This window comes from Schistocerca nitens, chromosome 4 (genome assembly GCF_023898315.1).
Source record: "Schistocerca nitens isolate TAMUIC-IGC-003100 chromosome 4, iqSchNite1.1, whole genome shotgun sequence".
Lineage (NCBI taxonomy): Eukaryota > Metazoa > Arthropoda > Insecta > Orthoptera > Acrididae > Schistocerca > Schistocerca nitens.
Window position 1 is genome coordinate 578,713,837 of NC_064617.1, and position 14,963 is coordinate 578,728,799.

The 14,963-nt window shown below is 40.2% G+C and overlaps 2 non-coding genes across 2 annotated transcripts; one reads left to right on the forward strand and one right to left on the reverse strand.

Annotated features, from left to right (window-relative positions):
* The first annotated feature begins 1,808 nt into the window (after positions 1 to 1,808).
* Trnas-uga (transfer RNA serine (anticodon UGA)) lies at positions 1,809 to 1,883 on the forward strand. The gene has a single exon. It is a non-coding gene; the product is annotated as a tRNA-Ser (tRNA).
* A 9,587-nt stretch (positions 1,884 to 11,470) lies between these two features.
* Trnas-uga (transfer RNA serine (anticodon UGA)) lies at positions 11,471 to 11,545 on the reverse strand. Its single transcript has one exon. It is a non-coding gene; the product is annotated as a tRNA-Ser (tRNA).
* Between the last annotated feature and the right edge of the window lie 3,418 nt (positions 11,546 to 14,963).

Sequence of the window (14,963 nt, forward strand, 5' to 3'; positions counted from 1 at the left end):
AATTATTCAGTTAGGTTCGTTGACTACTTTCTTACAAACTTAGTCCACTCTTGAATATCACTGCACTTTTATAACACGGAGACACACAACACTCAAATCGGCGAATTTTACTTTACGTGGATTCTTTTTACAACGGTAAATATATATGTCTGAATTATTAAATTCGCCGAATAAAGCTTTCATGAAATGGCGGCAGCTAAATGAACATCGGTGTATCACAGAATCAATTTGTTCCGATTGCATAAAAATAACTGACTGAAGTCGATAAAAAAAACATTAAACAGCATTGAATAATTGTTCTCAGCATTTTCAATCTGAAATAAAAATATAACTCCTGTCAATAAAACCATATAAATATATTACCGCTATTGGCGGCGTGGCAGCTCGTCCTCAGCGAAGCAAATATGGAATGCAGAGGATCATGATTAGTAATATTCTTACAGCAAATATGAGATAGAGTTGAACAACATTATTCTCTGTTTCTCCAATAATGTAAAATATGTAGTTTACATAATAGTAACAATACCAGACCTTATCATAGGCGGCAGATTAAAGTGCTTCTTGCTAGCATCATGGCTACTTGAACAAGAAGAAACAATTATGCTTATCCATTATGGATATTTTAGAACCGCGACTTTATGTTGAAAGTAAATAAGTTATACAAATTGCTACCAGTCACTTTTTTGAATAATTATGTTTTATTCCATCAACTGGTTTTCGAACCTTTTCAGGGTCATCTTCAGATGGTTTGAGGAAGTTACATCATTATTGTTAGCATAATGCTGGGTGCTGGCTCTATGACAAAAAGATGAAACACACTCCAATGTACGGCCATGACTATAGCTTATCTGTTGACATGGATGTAAATTTAATTTTTTCTTACTACGACAGTATAGGCGACTTTTTTCGGTTAGTGTCCATCTGTCTGCCTCCATTTTGATGTCCAGTTGTTATATCACTACACACACATCCACACAAACTATATTAATTTACACTCTGACAGCGAGACTTTTTCTGCATGCGGCATGCGCTTTACAACTTGCTTCTAACAAAGATGTTGAAGGAAAGGTACAGCATAGGCCTACTTTGCACAGAGATGTAATTTGTTGTTCTTTACATCTAGTAAAATCGATATAACAGTAAATATTTTAATTAGACTGGTGATAACATGAGAGCACAAAATAAAAGAAACAAATAAATTACAACAAGAACAAACTTAAGGTGATATGATATCTTATTTCTATATGTATATTACGTATAATACAGGCAGTTTATAGCATTTTTTTCAGTGATAGTAATAACTGTTCTTATAATTAAACCAGTTGAAATCCAGGGCAGGTAATTGGGGTGTCAGCGGCCACTAGGCAATTAAATACCGCTGGTTCCACTTCACCAATAATAACATCAAATTCAAACTAATATCAAGCAGTAGAAGGCGGCTAATAGCATCTGCCAGCCTGACGGACTCCACTTGTTGCGGTTGGTCTCACTGACATTGGGAGCAGCAACATGCAATCAGTGACATCTCAAAAAGTGGAGGTGTCATTACTGGATAAGGTTCACTCAACTTCAAACGTCGAGGGTTCAGTCGTCGCCTAAAGCCCCTTGATCCGACAGTGCCCGCACACTGCCAGCGGTCCTGACCTGCCCTGGCGCTGCGGATCTCCTCGCTGCTCCGTCCAGAAACAGAACTTCCTACCACACACGACGACCCGGAAATACAAGTGGTCGCACCAAAGATAGTAAGATAGTACCACAGTACTGGCTACCGATAACTGCTGCTGCTGCCAATCGTGGTGCGTGAGCCGTGCTTCGGTAGCTCAGTTGGTAGAGCACTTGCCCATGAAAGGCAAAGGTCCCGAGTTCGAGTCTCGGTCGGGCACACAGTTTTAATCTGCCAGCAAGTTTCATATCAGCGCACACTCCGCTGCAGAGTGAAAGTCTCATTCTGGAAACATCCCCCAGGCTGTGGCTAAGCCATGTCTCCGCTATATCCTTTCTTTCAGTAGTGCTAGTTCTGCAAGGTTCGCAGGAGAGCTTCTGTAAAGTTTGGAAGGTAGGAGACGAGATACTGGCAGAAGTAAAGCTGTGAGTACCGGGCGTGAGTCGTGCTTCGGTAGCTCAGATGGTAGAGCACTTGCTCATGAAAGGCAAAGGTCCCGAGTTCGAGTCTCGGTCGGGCACACAGTTTTAATCTGCCAGGAAGTTTAATATCAGCACACACTCCGCTGCAGAGTGAAAATCTCATTCTGGAAACTCAGTGGTACCATGAACACAAGAAGGAAACGAGGCGCCAATACTGTTATTACAAGACACCGAGCTATGAACCGCAAGAACGCGAGCTGCACATGTCTCACAGCCTATTTTCTGTGAATTGTGAAAATATTGTTACACCGTCTCTGCACTAGCAAAACCAAGCTGTTTCCCTGACAACACACTTTTTTCTCACGATATCACATATAATAAAAAAAATAATAATAAATGTTTTTATCGACTATAAAATAGGGGTGTGGATGCTATGAGTAGGAACACTCTTGACTGATGTATTTGTTTTCGTAACCATAGTCACTATGATACTGTCTCATTATTACTAATCCCCAATTCTATACTGACGCCGTCGATAAGGTCCGGTTTTTTTCTAACTACAAAGTCTAAAATATTTCCATTTTGAGTTGGCTTCCGAACTAGCTGCTCCATACAGTTTTTGGAAAACATGTTCGAAAGTGCTTTCCAAGATTCTGTCTGCACCCCCTACAATGAATCCATAGATGTCCGAGTTTATAATCGGTAGGTTAAAGTCACCTCCACCTAGCACTGAATGATCTGGGTATCTACACACTGCCGACTGCAGGCAGTACAGTCGGGAGGCCGGCTGGAACCTCCAATAATGAACTTGATTTCACCTAGAGCTGTTACACACGACCAGGTTACTTCAGTGATCCTATTTGAGAAAAGTAAATAAAGCAAACAATTTCTTGGATAATGCGTTACCTATTTTCTCAGCAATCATAAGAAAGAAAGAAGAGTATCAACATCCAAGACGATGATTATTTCTATCCCCACACTGGTATGTCCTTTGAAGTTCGTAAACACATTCCAGAATATGAACATCAAACTGCAGAAAACAATACTACCCATCAAATTTAACTGTGTATGCTTGACCAACGAAACTACATCTGACTGTAAACAATATGCCATGTGCAGCACAACAATCAAAAGGTAATGCTGAAATCATGTGGATGAAGGAAGGTGTTCAGTGCTAGTAAGCCAAAAAACAAGAACTGAATTTCAATTTATACAGTCTACACCTATATTTAGCCAACCTCATAAATTATCTGCCGTTCTTTGTTGAACCAAAACAGATGTTACAAAAGAAAGAACAAAACACAAGAAAAGATACACAGTAAAATTTTAAATAATAAATATACACCTTTCAGCATACTGTCTATGGTGAGGGATATTTTAAGTTTAAATTGCACAGAAGCAGCTATTGCAAGACATGGTTCACTCAACAGCTGTGTTTAATTTCTGAGAATGTGAATGAGTTTCCATTGCAAAATAAAATGCTGGAAATAAGACCTCGCTATACAGAACCAACAATTTTTAAAAATCTGACCAATTAAAATGGTTACTTAGTGATCGCCCACATATGTGAACAAATGATGGCGATAATGTAAATAAATCCAGCGGACTTCTCTTTTCAGCCGTTTAATATGGAAAGATGTAAGTATTGTAGTAAGGCAACAAATTTCCAATTTATCGATTCGTAAAATTTTTTGACATGACCGAAAAATGTGTATTATACGTGAAATCGGAACAGTTCAAGATAATAAAGGCATATTTTCCTGATGATTGCAAGTTTGAGTTGCTAAGAATTGCATTTGTTGCTGAATTTGTTTGGTGTCGTTTTTAATGGAAGATCGTTAATAGCCAGTTAAGATGTTTAAAAGTTTATTAACAGGTACAATATTAAAACAAAGCTAAGTGCCAAAGAGATTGCTGTGTGTGGATGTATTCAAGTGTAATACACTAGGAGAAAATTGACCCAATACTGCTTACTGAAATCTTCTAAAGCTTTCATAGTCTATGTCTAGAAACAAAGGAACTGGTTCCCTCCTACTACATTACTTCAGCTGGCTTCGCATGAGAAGCTTTGCTGAAAAACACAAGGGCAGCTTATTACTAACACAGAACAAATTCAGTATATCGACGGACTCATTAGAGGAGGGAATTGCTCATTGTTCGTGAAAAGGCGGTGTTGCATACAACAGGTACATAGCTAACCCTGATGACTAAACTAGGAATCCTACATGATACAGTGTGAGCGAAATGATTCTGGAAAGCTTGTAAGGATACTGTAGGCGAGATTGTACTGAGAAACAACTGTTCAGAAAAAATTCGAGATCTTGCATGATTTTGGAGTTGGTTAGCATTTAAGTTAGCCAATCACGTCTGCACGCACAAATTCAAGCGCTTGGCCGCGCTATAATGTGGAAATGCAAAGACATCTGGGGCCTTTGGTTTACCACGTATTGAAATGCTCATTATCAGTTAAAATGTATTCATAAGTGATCAAATTAAGCTAGGTGGACAAATGCTAATTTTGTTCAGTCTGAGGAAACCAAACGAAGAACATGTTTGGCCACACTGGCAGGCTGCATGAATTTTCGCGCGGCGATCTGGCTGGCTAACTTCAGTGTTAAGTATCTCGGGAATGGCGCGATGTATCGAATTTTTTTAGCAGCCATTTCTCAGAATAGCGCAAAACCCTTACAAGCTTTTCAGACTCTTTCTGATCATCCTGTCCATCTTGGGATGAATAGCTGGGCAGTGTTGCCGTATCTTCAAGTATCCAACTTTATACTACATTCTGTAGAGACTGATGAAACTTTTGATGTGGAACATGTACCAGTCGATTACGATGTAGAAAATATTTTAGAAGTGTATATTGAATATTCTGGTCATTTTCATAATTTAGTTTTGTCCTTATATTCTGAAAAAAAATGCCAGGAACATGAGAAAGTAACAAAGGAATCAAAGAAATTAATTTGGGCTTTTTATTATAAGAATTCACTACAGAAATCAAAAACAATATTTGAATCACAATTTGGTATCAAAAAATGTTCATAGAATTTTGTTATTCACACGATTTCTTTGGATGAGAATTTTATCATTTAGACAACTTCTTCAGATGATATCATTCATTGAGAATATTGCAGTGAAAGTTGGGAGAACAAGTAGTCATTTTGACAAACAGATGTCAAACTGATAAATAATATTATTATATATATTATATATGAAAGAAGGTTGTATACATGGAAGAACCCTGGAGATACTAAAAGGTATCAGATAGATTATATAATGGTAAGACAGATTTAGTAACCATGTTTTAAATTGTAGGACGTTTCCAGGGGCAAATGTGGACTCTGACCACAATCTATTGGTTATGAAATGTAGAGCAAAACTGAAGAAACTGCAAAAAGGTAGGAATTTAAGCAGATGGGACCTGGACAAACTGACTAAGCCAGAGGTTGTACAGAGTTTCAGGGAGAGCATAAGCGTACAACTGACAGGAATGGGGGAAAGAAATACAGTAGAAGAAGAATGGGTAGCTTTGAGGGATGAAATAGTGAAGGCAGCAGAGGATCAAATAGGTAAAAAGACGATGGCTAGTAGAAACTCTTGGGTAACAGAAGAAATATGGAATTGAATTGATCAAAGGAGAAAATATAAAATTGCAGTAAATGAAGCAGACAAAAAGGAATACAAACGCCTGAAAAATGATATCGACAGGAAGTGCAAAATGGCTAAGCAGGGATGGCTAGAGGACAAATGTAACGATGTAGAGGCTTATCTCACTAGGGGTAAGATAGATACTGCCTACAGGAAAATTAAAGATACCTTTGGAGAAAAGAAAACCACTTGCATGAACATCAAGACCTTTGATGGGAGCCCAGTTCTAAGCAAATAAGGGAAAGCAGAAAGGTGGAAGGAGTATATAGACGGTCTGTACAAGGGCGATGTACTTGAGGACAATATTATGGAAATGGAAGAGGATGTAGATGAAGATGAAATGGGAGATATGATACTGCATGAAGAGTTTGACATAGCACTGAAAGACCTTAGTCGAAACAAGGCCCCGGGAGTAGACATCATTGCATTAGACCTACTGACAGCCTTGGGAGAGCCAGTCATGACAAAACTCTACCATCTGGTGAGCAAGATGTATGAGACAGGCGAAATAACCTCAGATTTCAAGAAGAATATAATAAGTCCAATCCCAAAGAAACAGGTGTCGACAGATGTGGAAATTACTGAACTATCAGTTTAATCAGTCACGGCTGCAAAATACTAACGCGAATTCTTTACAGACGAATGTAAAAACTGATAGAAGCCGACCTCGGGGAAGATCAGTTTGGATTCTGTAGAAATGTTGGAACACATGAGGCAATATTGACCCTACGACTTATCTTAGAAGAAAGATTGAGGAAGCCAAACCTACGTTTCTAGCATTTGTAGACTTAGAGAAAGCTTTTGACAACGTTAACTGGAATACTCTCTTTCAAATTCTGAAGGTGGCAGGGGTAAAATACAGGGAGAGAAAGGCTATTTACAATTTGTGCAAAAACCAGATGGAAGTTATGAGAGTCGAGGGGCATGAAAGGGAAGCAGTGGTTGGGAAAGGAGTGAGACAGGGTTGTAGCCTCTTCCCGATGTTATTCAATCTGTATATTGAGCAAGCAGTAAAGGAAACAAAAGAAAAATTTGGAGTAGGTATTAAAATTCATGGAGAAGAAGTAAAAACTGTGAGGTTCGCCGATGACATTTTAATTCTGTCAGAGACAGCAAAGGACTTGGAAGAGCAGTTGAACGGAATGGACAGTGTCTTGAAAGGAGGATATAAGATGAACATCAACAAAAGCAAAACGTGGATAATGGAATGTAGTCAAATTAAATCGGGTGATGCTGAGGGGATTAGATTAGGAAATGAGACACTTAAAGTAGTAACGGAGTTTTGTTATTTAGAGAGCAAAAAAACTGATGATGGTCGAAGTATAGAGGATATAAAATGTAGACTGGCAATGGCAAGGAAATCGTTTCTGAAGAAGAGAAATTTGTTAACATCGAGTATAGATTTAAGTGTCAGGAAGTCGTTTCTGAAAGTATTTGTATGGAGTGTAGCCATGTATGGAAGTGAAACATGGACGATAACCAGTTTGGTCAAGAAGAGAATAGAAGCTTTCGAAATGTGGTGCTACAGAATAATGCTGAAGATAAGGTGGGTAGATCACGTAACTAATGAGGAGGTATTGAATAGGATTGGGGAGAAGAGATGTTTGTGGCACAACTTGACTAGAAGAAGGGATCGGTTGGTAGGACATGTTTTGAGGCATTAAGGGATCACAAATTTAGCATTGAAGGGCAGCGTGGAGGGTAAAAATCGTAGAGGGAGACCAAGAGATCAATACACTAAGCAGATTCAGAAGGATGTAAGTTGCAGTAGGTACTGGGAGATGAAGAAGCTTGCACAGGATAGAGTAGCATGGAGAGCTGCATCAAACCAGTCTCAGGACTGATGACCACAACAACAACAACAACAACAACAACATCTGTGGTGTCTGTTCTATCTGATGTTTCCAGCCGAGCAGACACTTTTTGATACAGCGGCCATAAAGGTACGAGTACAGGTGACGTAACAGAAATACCGATCTCACCCACAATTTGGCAATGAATTGTATTAGTAGGTGACAAGTGAACATTTGTGCTGGATGGGATCTCGATACTGGATTTCCTGCTTTACTTTAGTGGTCACCTTTACTGCTTCAGTTATCTGAACACGCTTCCCTTCGAACCCAAACCTTCAATTTGGCGTATAGAACTCATGTGGTGTTATCCGTCCATTATCCTCATTGTTCGCAACTTTAACTGATTCCCACAAGAGTTTGGACATAGATAGCATCTGCAGAGACGTTATCATTGCCATCAAGATGCATATATATAAATATTTTATGTGTGGTGTCTCTTTTGTCTGACATGTTTTGTAGAAGACTGATGTGTATTCATTTCGTACGTTTTTTCCTTCGGATGTTGCTTTTTGTGTTTGATATGTTGCCTCCATTGTTAATTTGTAAACTATTGATAGATTTAAGAAGTTTCAAATCATTTTCTGTGTCTGTTGCATAGTGATTCTCCACCATCAGATGGTCTGCAAATGTTGTGTCCTGAAATTCCTACATGTTTCGCCCACGTATCTAGCAGCTGTAGACTAATTCGTAGATGGCAGATTGCCTTTAGTTGTCAGTGTTATTGGTTCGTCTCCCAGTTTGTTCTGCATTGTGTTGCTTGTTCTGAATGCAGTGTTGAGTCCCTGTCTTTTCAATACAATTGCTATCTTTTGTGTGGTTTTGTTGTTATATGTGCCATTTGTTGCTTGCTGTCTGTGTGTGCTTTATGATTAAAAGTTATCTGTATCTGTATTTTGTTGTTCATTTTATCTATTGTCTTCGTATATACTCATTCTCCAGCTCTGTTTGCTTTATTGTGTTTAGTTCTGCTATGTACTCATTTTCTTTTGTAGATATTCTGTTCAGTGTGCATTGCTTGTGTATGTGTTATAGGTTTATTAAACTGGTATGGGTGATTGTACAGGTCATTGTAGGTTTCCTTCTAATGGTGAATAGATGTGATTTTTCTTGTGTGTTGGGAAAGGTCCAGGAAGTTTAGTCTTTGATCTGTTTCTGTCTCATTGGTGAATCGCATTTATGGATGTGTAGTATTTATGTCTTTGTGCAGCTCGTCTGTTCGAGTGTGTGGTTCATCCACTGGGAAAATTATATCATCTATGTACTGGTATCCGCTTTTTATTTTGTACTGCTTTGCTTTTACAATTTTGTCAAAACTTGGTCCTTAGCGTTGTTCATGAATATGTTCGCCAGCAGGACGATTATTGGTGATGCGTTGGTAGTCTTTCTTGTTGCGATTAAGCATTAATGTTCAAGTTAAAATAGTTTTGCTCTGTAATGAGTTCGAGAATGATTAATGATGCCGTATGTTTGGTGCAGATGTACCGCCTTGTAACTGTTAACATCTTTCTATGCTATTGATATTTTCTTGAGTTGGGATATGTGCGTACATGTAAATTATGTCAGATGAGGTTAGTGTTACTGTGTTTTTTGTATTTTCATTTTCTAATTTCCCTATTAGATCAGTGAGTTCTTTTGGCTCCTGTTTTATGTCTATTGGCGTATTGCTTGTAGTAGTGCGTGTCTGGGTAAACGGTAGACTGTTACATTACTACAATTTATCACAGATCTTACTCAGGTATTAAATTTATGAATCTTAGGAAACGATTTCAGAGTGGGGGACAGGATTCCTTGTATCATTATTTTAACCTGTGTTCTGTAAAAATTGCATTTATATTTTCAAAAGGGTTCTAAACATTATTTTGTATCTGATTGACAGGTGATTGCAAGTTTTGGAATGTTGTTGGTCTGTATGAATTCAAAATTTTTCAGGGTACTCCTTTCCAATCATAAGTATAATTGCGTTTCATTGTTAGCTCTTGTAATTATGGTATTTACCGGTTTTAGGTTGGTTTGTAATTTTCTATTAGTCTTTTCTATGTTGTGTTTATGTTCTTCTATATAGCTGTTTTGTTTTCTGCAATGACGATTTTAATTTCTTCAGGTACTAGTTCCGTGTTTAAGTTGGCATTGAGTTCAGGTGTGTTTAATAGTTATTGTTGTTTTATGATTTGTTCAGTATTCTTTATGATGTTTTCCATTGTTTGTGAGGTGTCGTTGTATTTATGGAATGGCTAGGAGCCTTTCTAGGCAGTTTATTTTCCTTTTCAGTTAGTTTTGTTTGTCATATTAATCAGTCATTTGTGCTAAGTGTGTTGAATGTACTAATGTTCTACTGTAGTGTATCTGTATGATTTAAAATTTTGCTGTGTATCTTTGTGTTTTGTTCTTTCTTTCTATTGTAACATCTGTTTTAGTTCAACAAAGAGTGGCAGATAATTTATGAGGTTGGCTGAATATAGGCGTAGGCTGTATAATATGGAATTGAGTTCCTGTTTTTTGGCTTACTAGCGCTGAACACCATTCTTTATCCAGATGATTTTAGCATTACCTTTTGACTGTTGTGCTGCACATGGCATATTATTTACAGTCAGATGTAATTTAGTTGGTCAAGCATACACAGTTAAATTTGATGGGTAGTATTGTTTTCTGTAGTTTGAAGTTCATATTCTGGAATGTGTTTACGAACTTCAAAGGACATACCAGTGTGGGGATAGAAATAATCATCGTCTTGGATGTTGATACTCTTCTTTCTTTCTTATGATTGCTGAGAAAATAGGTAACGCATTATCCAAGAAATTGTTTGCTTTATTTACTTTTCTCAAATAGGATCACTGAAGTAACCTGGTCGTGTGTAACAGCTCTAGGTGAAATCAAGTTCATTATTGGAGGTTCCAGCCGGCCTCCCGACTGTACTGCCTGCAGTCGGCAGTGTGTAGATACCCAGATCATTCAGTGCTAGGTGGAGGTGACTTTAACCTACCGATTATAAACTCGGACATCTATGGATTCATTGTAGGGGGTGCAGACAGAATCTTGGAAAGCACTTTCGAACATGTTTTCCAAAAACTGTATGGAGCAGCTAGTTCGGAAGCCAACTCAAAATGGAAATATTTTAGACTTTGTAGTTAGAAAAAAACCGGACCTTATCGACGGCGTCAGTATAGAATTGGGGATTAGTAATAATGAGACAGTATCATAGTGACTATGGTTACGAAAACAAATACATCAGTCAAGAGTGTTCCTACTCATAGCATCCACACCCCTATTTTATAGTCGATAAAAACATTTATTATTATTTTTTTTATTATATGTGATATCGTGAGATAAAAGTGTGTTGTCAGGGAAACAGCTTGGTTTTGCTAGTGCAGAGACGGTGTAACAATATTTTCACAATCCACAGAAAATAGGCTGTGAGACATGTGCAGCTAGCGTTCTTGCCGTTCATAGCTCGGTGTCTTGTAATAACGGTAGTGGCGACTCGTTTCCTTCTTGTGATCATGGCACCACTGAGTTTCCAGAATGAGATTTTCACTCTGCAGCGGAGTGTGTGCTGATATTAAACTTCCTGGCAGATTAAAACTGTGTGCCCGACCGAGACTCGAACTCGGGACCTTTGCCTTTCATGGGCAAGTGCTCTACCATCTGAGCTACCGAAGCACGACTCACGCCCGGTACTCACAGCTTTACTTCTGCCAGTATCTCGTCTCCTACCTTCCAAACTTTACAGAAGCTCTCCTGCGGACCTTGCAGAACTAGCACTCCTGAATGAAAGGATATAGCGGAGACATGGCCTAGCCACAGCCTGGGGAATGTTTCCAGAATGAGACTTTCACTCTGCAGCGGAGTGTGCGCTGATATGAAACTTGCTGGCGGATTAAAACTGTGTGCCCGACCGAGACTCGAACTCGGGACCTTTGCCTTTCATGGGCAAGTGCTCTACCAACTGAGCTACCGAAGCACGGCTCACGCACCACGATTGGCAGCAGCAGCAGTTATCGGTAGCCAGTACTGTGGTACTATCTTACTATCTTTGGTGCGACCACTTGTATTTCCGGGTCGTCGTGTGTGGTAGGAAGTTCTGTTTCTGGACGGAGCAGCGAGGAGATCCGCAGCGCCAGGGCAGGTCAGGACCGCTGGCAGTGTGCGGGCACTGTCGGATCAAGGGGCTTTAGGCGACGACTGAACCCTCGACGTTTGAAGTTGAGTGAACCTTATCCAGTAATGACACCTCCACTTTTTGAGATGTCACTGATTGCATGTTGCTGCTCCCAATGTCAGTGAGACCAACCGCAACAAGTGGAGTCTGTCAGGCTGGCAGATGCTATTAGCCGCCTTCTACTGCTTGATATTAGTTTGAATTTGATGTTATTATTGGTGAAGTGGAACCTGCGGTATCTTATTGCCTAGTGGCCGCTGACACCCCAATTACCTGCCCTGGATTTCAACTGGTTTAATTATAAGAACAGTTATTACTATCACTGAAAAAAATGCTATAAACTGCCTGTATTATACGTAATATACAAATAGAAATAGTTTTTTGTAAGTTTTTCACAATAAAGCCCCGAACGTCGAGAAAAAGCTGCGGAACCAAAGTTGTAGTCCTAGTAATTGAACACTTTTACATCAAAAGGGAAGGATGAAAGTTTGTGCCAGATCAGTATCCAAATCCAGGTCTTCAGCTTAGTCGGCAGATACGCTGACCACTACGCCATTCAGTCACAGTGGTTACTACAACCGCAGGGACTACTCTAGCATGCTCCCCTTCAGACCCAAATTCTCAAGTTACACCGAACACTACTAATGTAGTGCCACTGTTCATTAGTCTCATTACTCGCGCCATATCGACGATTCCCGCAAGAGCTCGAGTTTGGTGTTCATCTGCACGGAAGAGATAACTGGTCGTCTTCGACTTGGTTACATATATGTGGTGTTTTTTGTTTCGGACATGCATGTATAATTAAGCTGAAGACGGCCTATGACGCTTCAGTGCAGATGCGCACGAATCTCGAACACTTAAGGGAATCGGCGAGATGCTGTGAGTAATGAGGTAAATGAGCAGGGTCACTAAATCAATAGTGTGTGACGTAAGTTGAGAATTTGGGTCTGAAGAGAGGTGCTCTAGGACACTCCGTGCAGAGATGCTAACCACGGTGTCCGAATGGAGTAGTGGTCAGCGCATCTGCTTAGTAAGCAAGAGATCCCAATTCGAATCCTGGTCTGCCACAATTTTTCGACTTGATCCATTGATATAGATCAGTGCCCACTCTAAGTTAAAGACATTAACTTCTTTGTGACCTGATTTACCGTTGTCTGCATCTACATCTACATCTACATCCATACCCCGCAAGCCACCTGACGGTGTGTGGCGGAGGGTACTTTGAGTACCTCTATCGGTTTTCCCTTCTATTCCAGTCTCGTATTGTTCGTGGAAAGAAGGATTGTCGGTATGCCTCTGTGTGGGCTCTAATCTCTCTGATTTTATCCTCATGGTCTATTCGCGAGATATACGTAGGAGGGAGCAATATACTGCTTGTCTCCTCGGTGAAGGTATGTTCCCGAAACTTCAACAGAAGCCCGTACCGAGCTACTGGGCGTCTCTCCTGCAGAGTCTTCCACTGGAGTTTATCTAACATCTCCGTAACGCTTTCGCTATTACTAAATTATCCTGTAACGAAGCGCGCTGCTCTCCGTTGGATCTTCTCTATCTCTTCGATCAACCCTATCTGGTACGGATCCCACATTGCTGAGCAGTATGCAAGCAGTGGGCGAACAAGCGTACTGTAACCTACTTCCTTTGTTTTCGGATTGCATTTCCTTAGGATTCTTCCAATGAACCTCAGTCTGGCATCTGCTTTACCGCCGATCAACTTTATATGATCATTCCATTTTAAATCACTCCTAATGCGTACTCCCAGATAATTTATGGAATTAACTGCTTCCAGTTGCTGACCTGCTATATTGTAGCTAAATGATGAGGGATCTTTCTTTCTATGTATTCGCAGCACATTACACTTGTCTACATTGAGATTCAATTGCTATTCCCTGCATCATGCGTCAATTCGCTGCAGATCCTTCTGCATTTCAGTACAATTTTCCATTGTTACAACCTCTCGATATACCACAGCATCATCCGCAAAAAGCCTCAGTGAACTTCCGATGTCATCCACAAGGTCATTTATGTATATTGTGAATAGCAACGGTCCTACGACACTCCCCTGCGGCACACCTGAAATCACTCTTACTTCGGAAGACTTCTCTCCATTGAGAATGACATGCTGCATTCTGTTATCTAAGAACTCTTCAATCCAATCACACAATTGGTCTGATAGTCCATATGCTCTTACTTTGTTCATTAAATGACTGTGGGGAACTATATCGAACGCCTTGCGGAAGTCCAGAAACACGGCATCTACCTGGGAACCCGTGTCTATGGCCCTCTGAGTCTCGTGGACGAATAGCGCAAGCTGGGTTTCACACGATCGTCTTTTTTTCGAAACCCATGCTGATTCCCACAGAGTAGATTTCTAGTCTCCAGAAAAGTCATTATACTCCAACATAATACGTTCAAATGGTTCAAATGGCTCTGAGCACTATGGGACTCAACTTCTGAGGTCATTAGTCCCCTAGAACTTAGAACTAATTAAACCTAACTAACCTAAGGACATCACAAACATCCATGCCCGAGGCAGGATTCGAACCTGCGACCGTAGCGGTCTTGCGGTTCCAGACTGCAGCGCCTTTAACCTCACGGCCACTTCGGCCGGCCGAACATAATACGTGTTCCAAAATTCTACAACCGATTGACATTAGAGATATAGGTCTATAGTTCTGCACATCTGTAGGACGTCCTTTCTTGAAAACGGGGATGACCTACGCCCTTTTCCAATCCTTTTTAACGCTACGCTCTTCTAGAGACCTACGGTACACCGCTGCAAGAAGAAGGGCAACTTTTAAGTTTGTAAATACCTGTGTATATGAAATACTTTTTTATTCTTATAATTTAATACGATATCATGTCCAACAACCTTGTAATCACGGATGAGTAAAGCGGCTACTATATTCCACCTAATAACTGACGCCCCCCATGAACCATGGACCTTGCCGTTGGTGGGGAGGCTTGCGTGCCTCAGCGATACAGATGGCCGTACCGTAGGTGCAACCACAACGGAGGGGTATCTGTTGAGAGGCCAGACAAACATGTGGTTCCTGAAGAGGGGCAGCAGCCTTTTCAGTAGTTTCAGGGGAAACAGTCTGGATGATTGACTGATCTGGCCTTGTAACATTAACCAAAACGGCCTTGCTGTGCTGGTACTGCGAACGGCTGAAAGCAAGGGGAAACTACAGCCGTAATTTTTCCCGAGGACATGCAGCTTTACT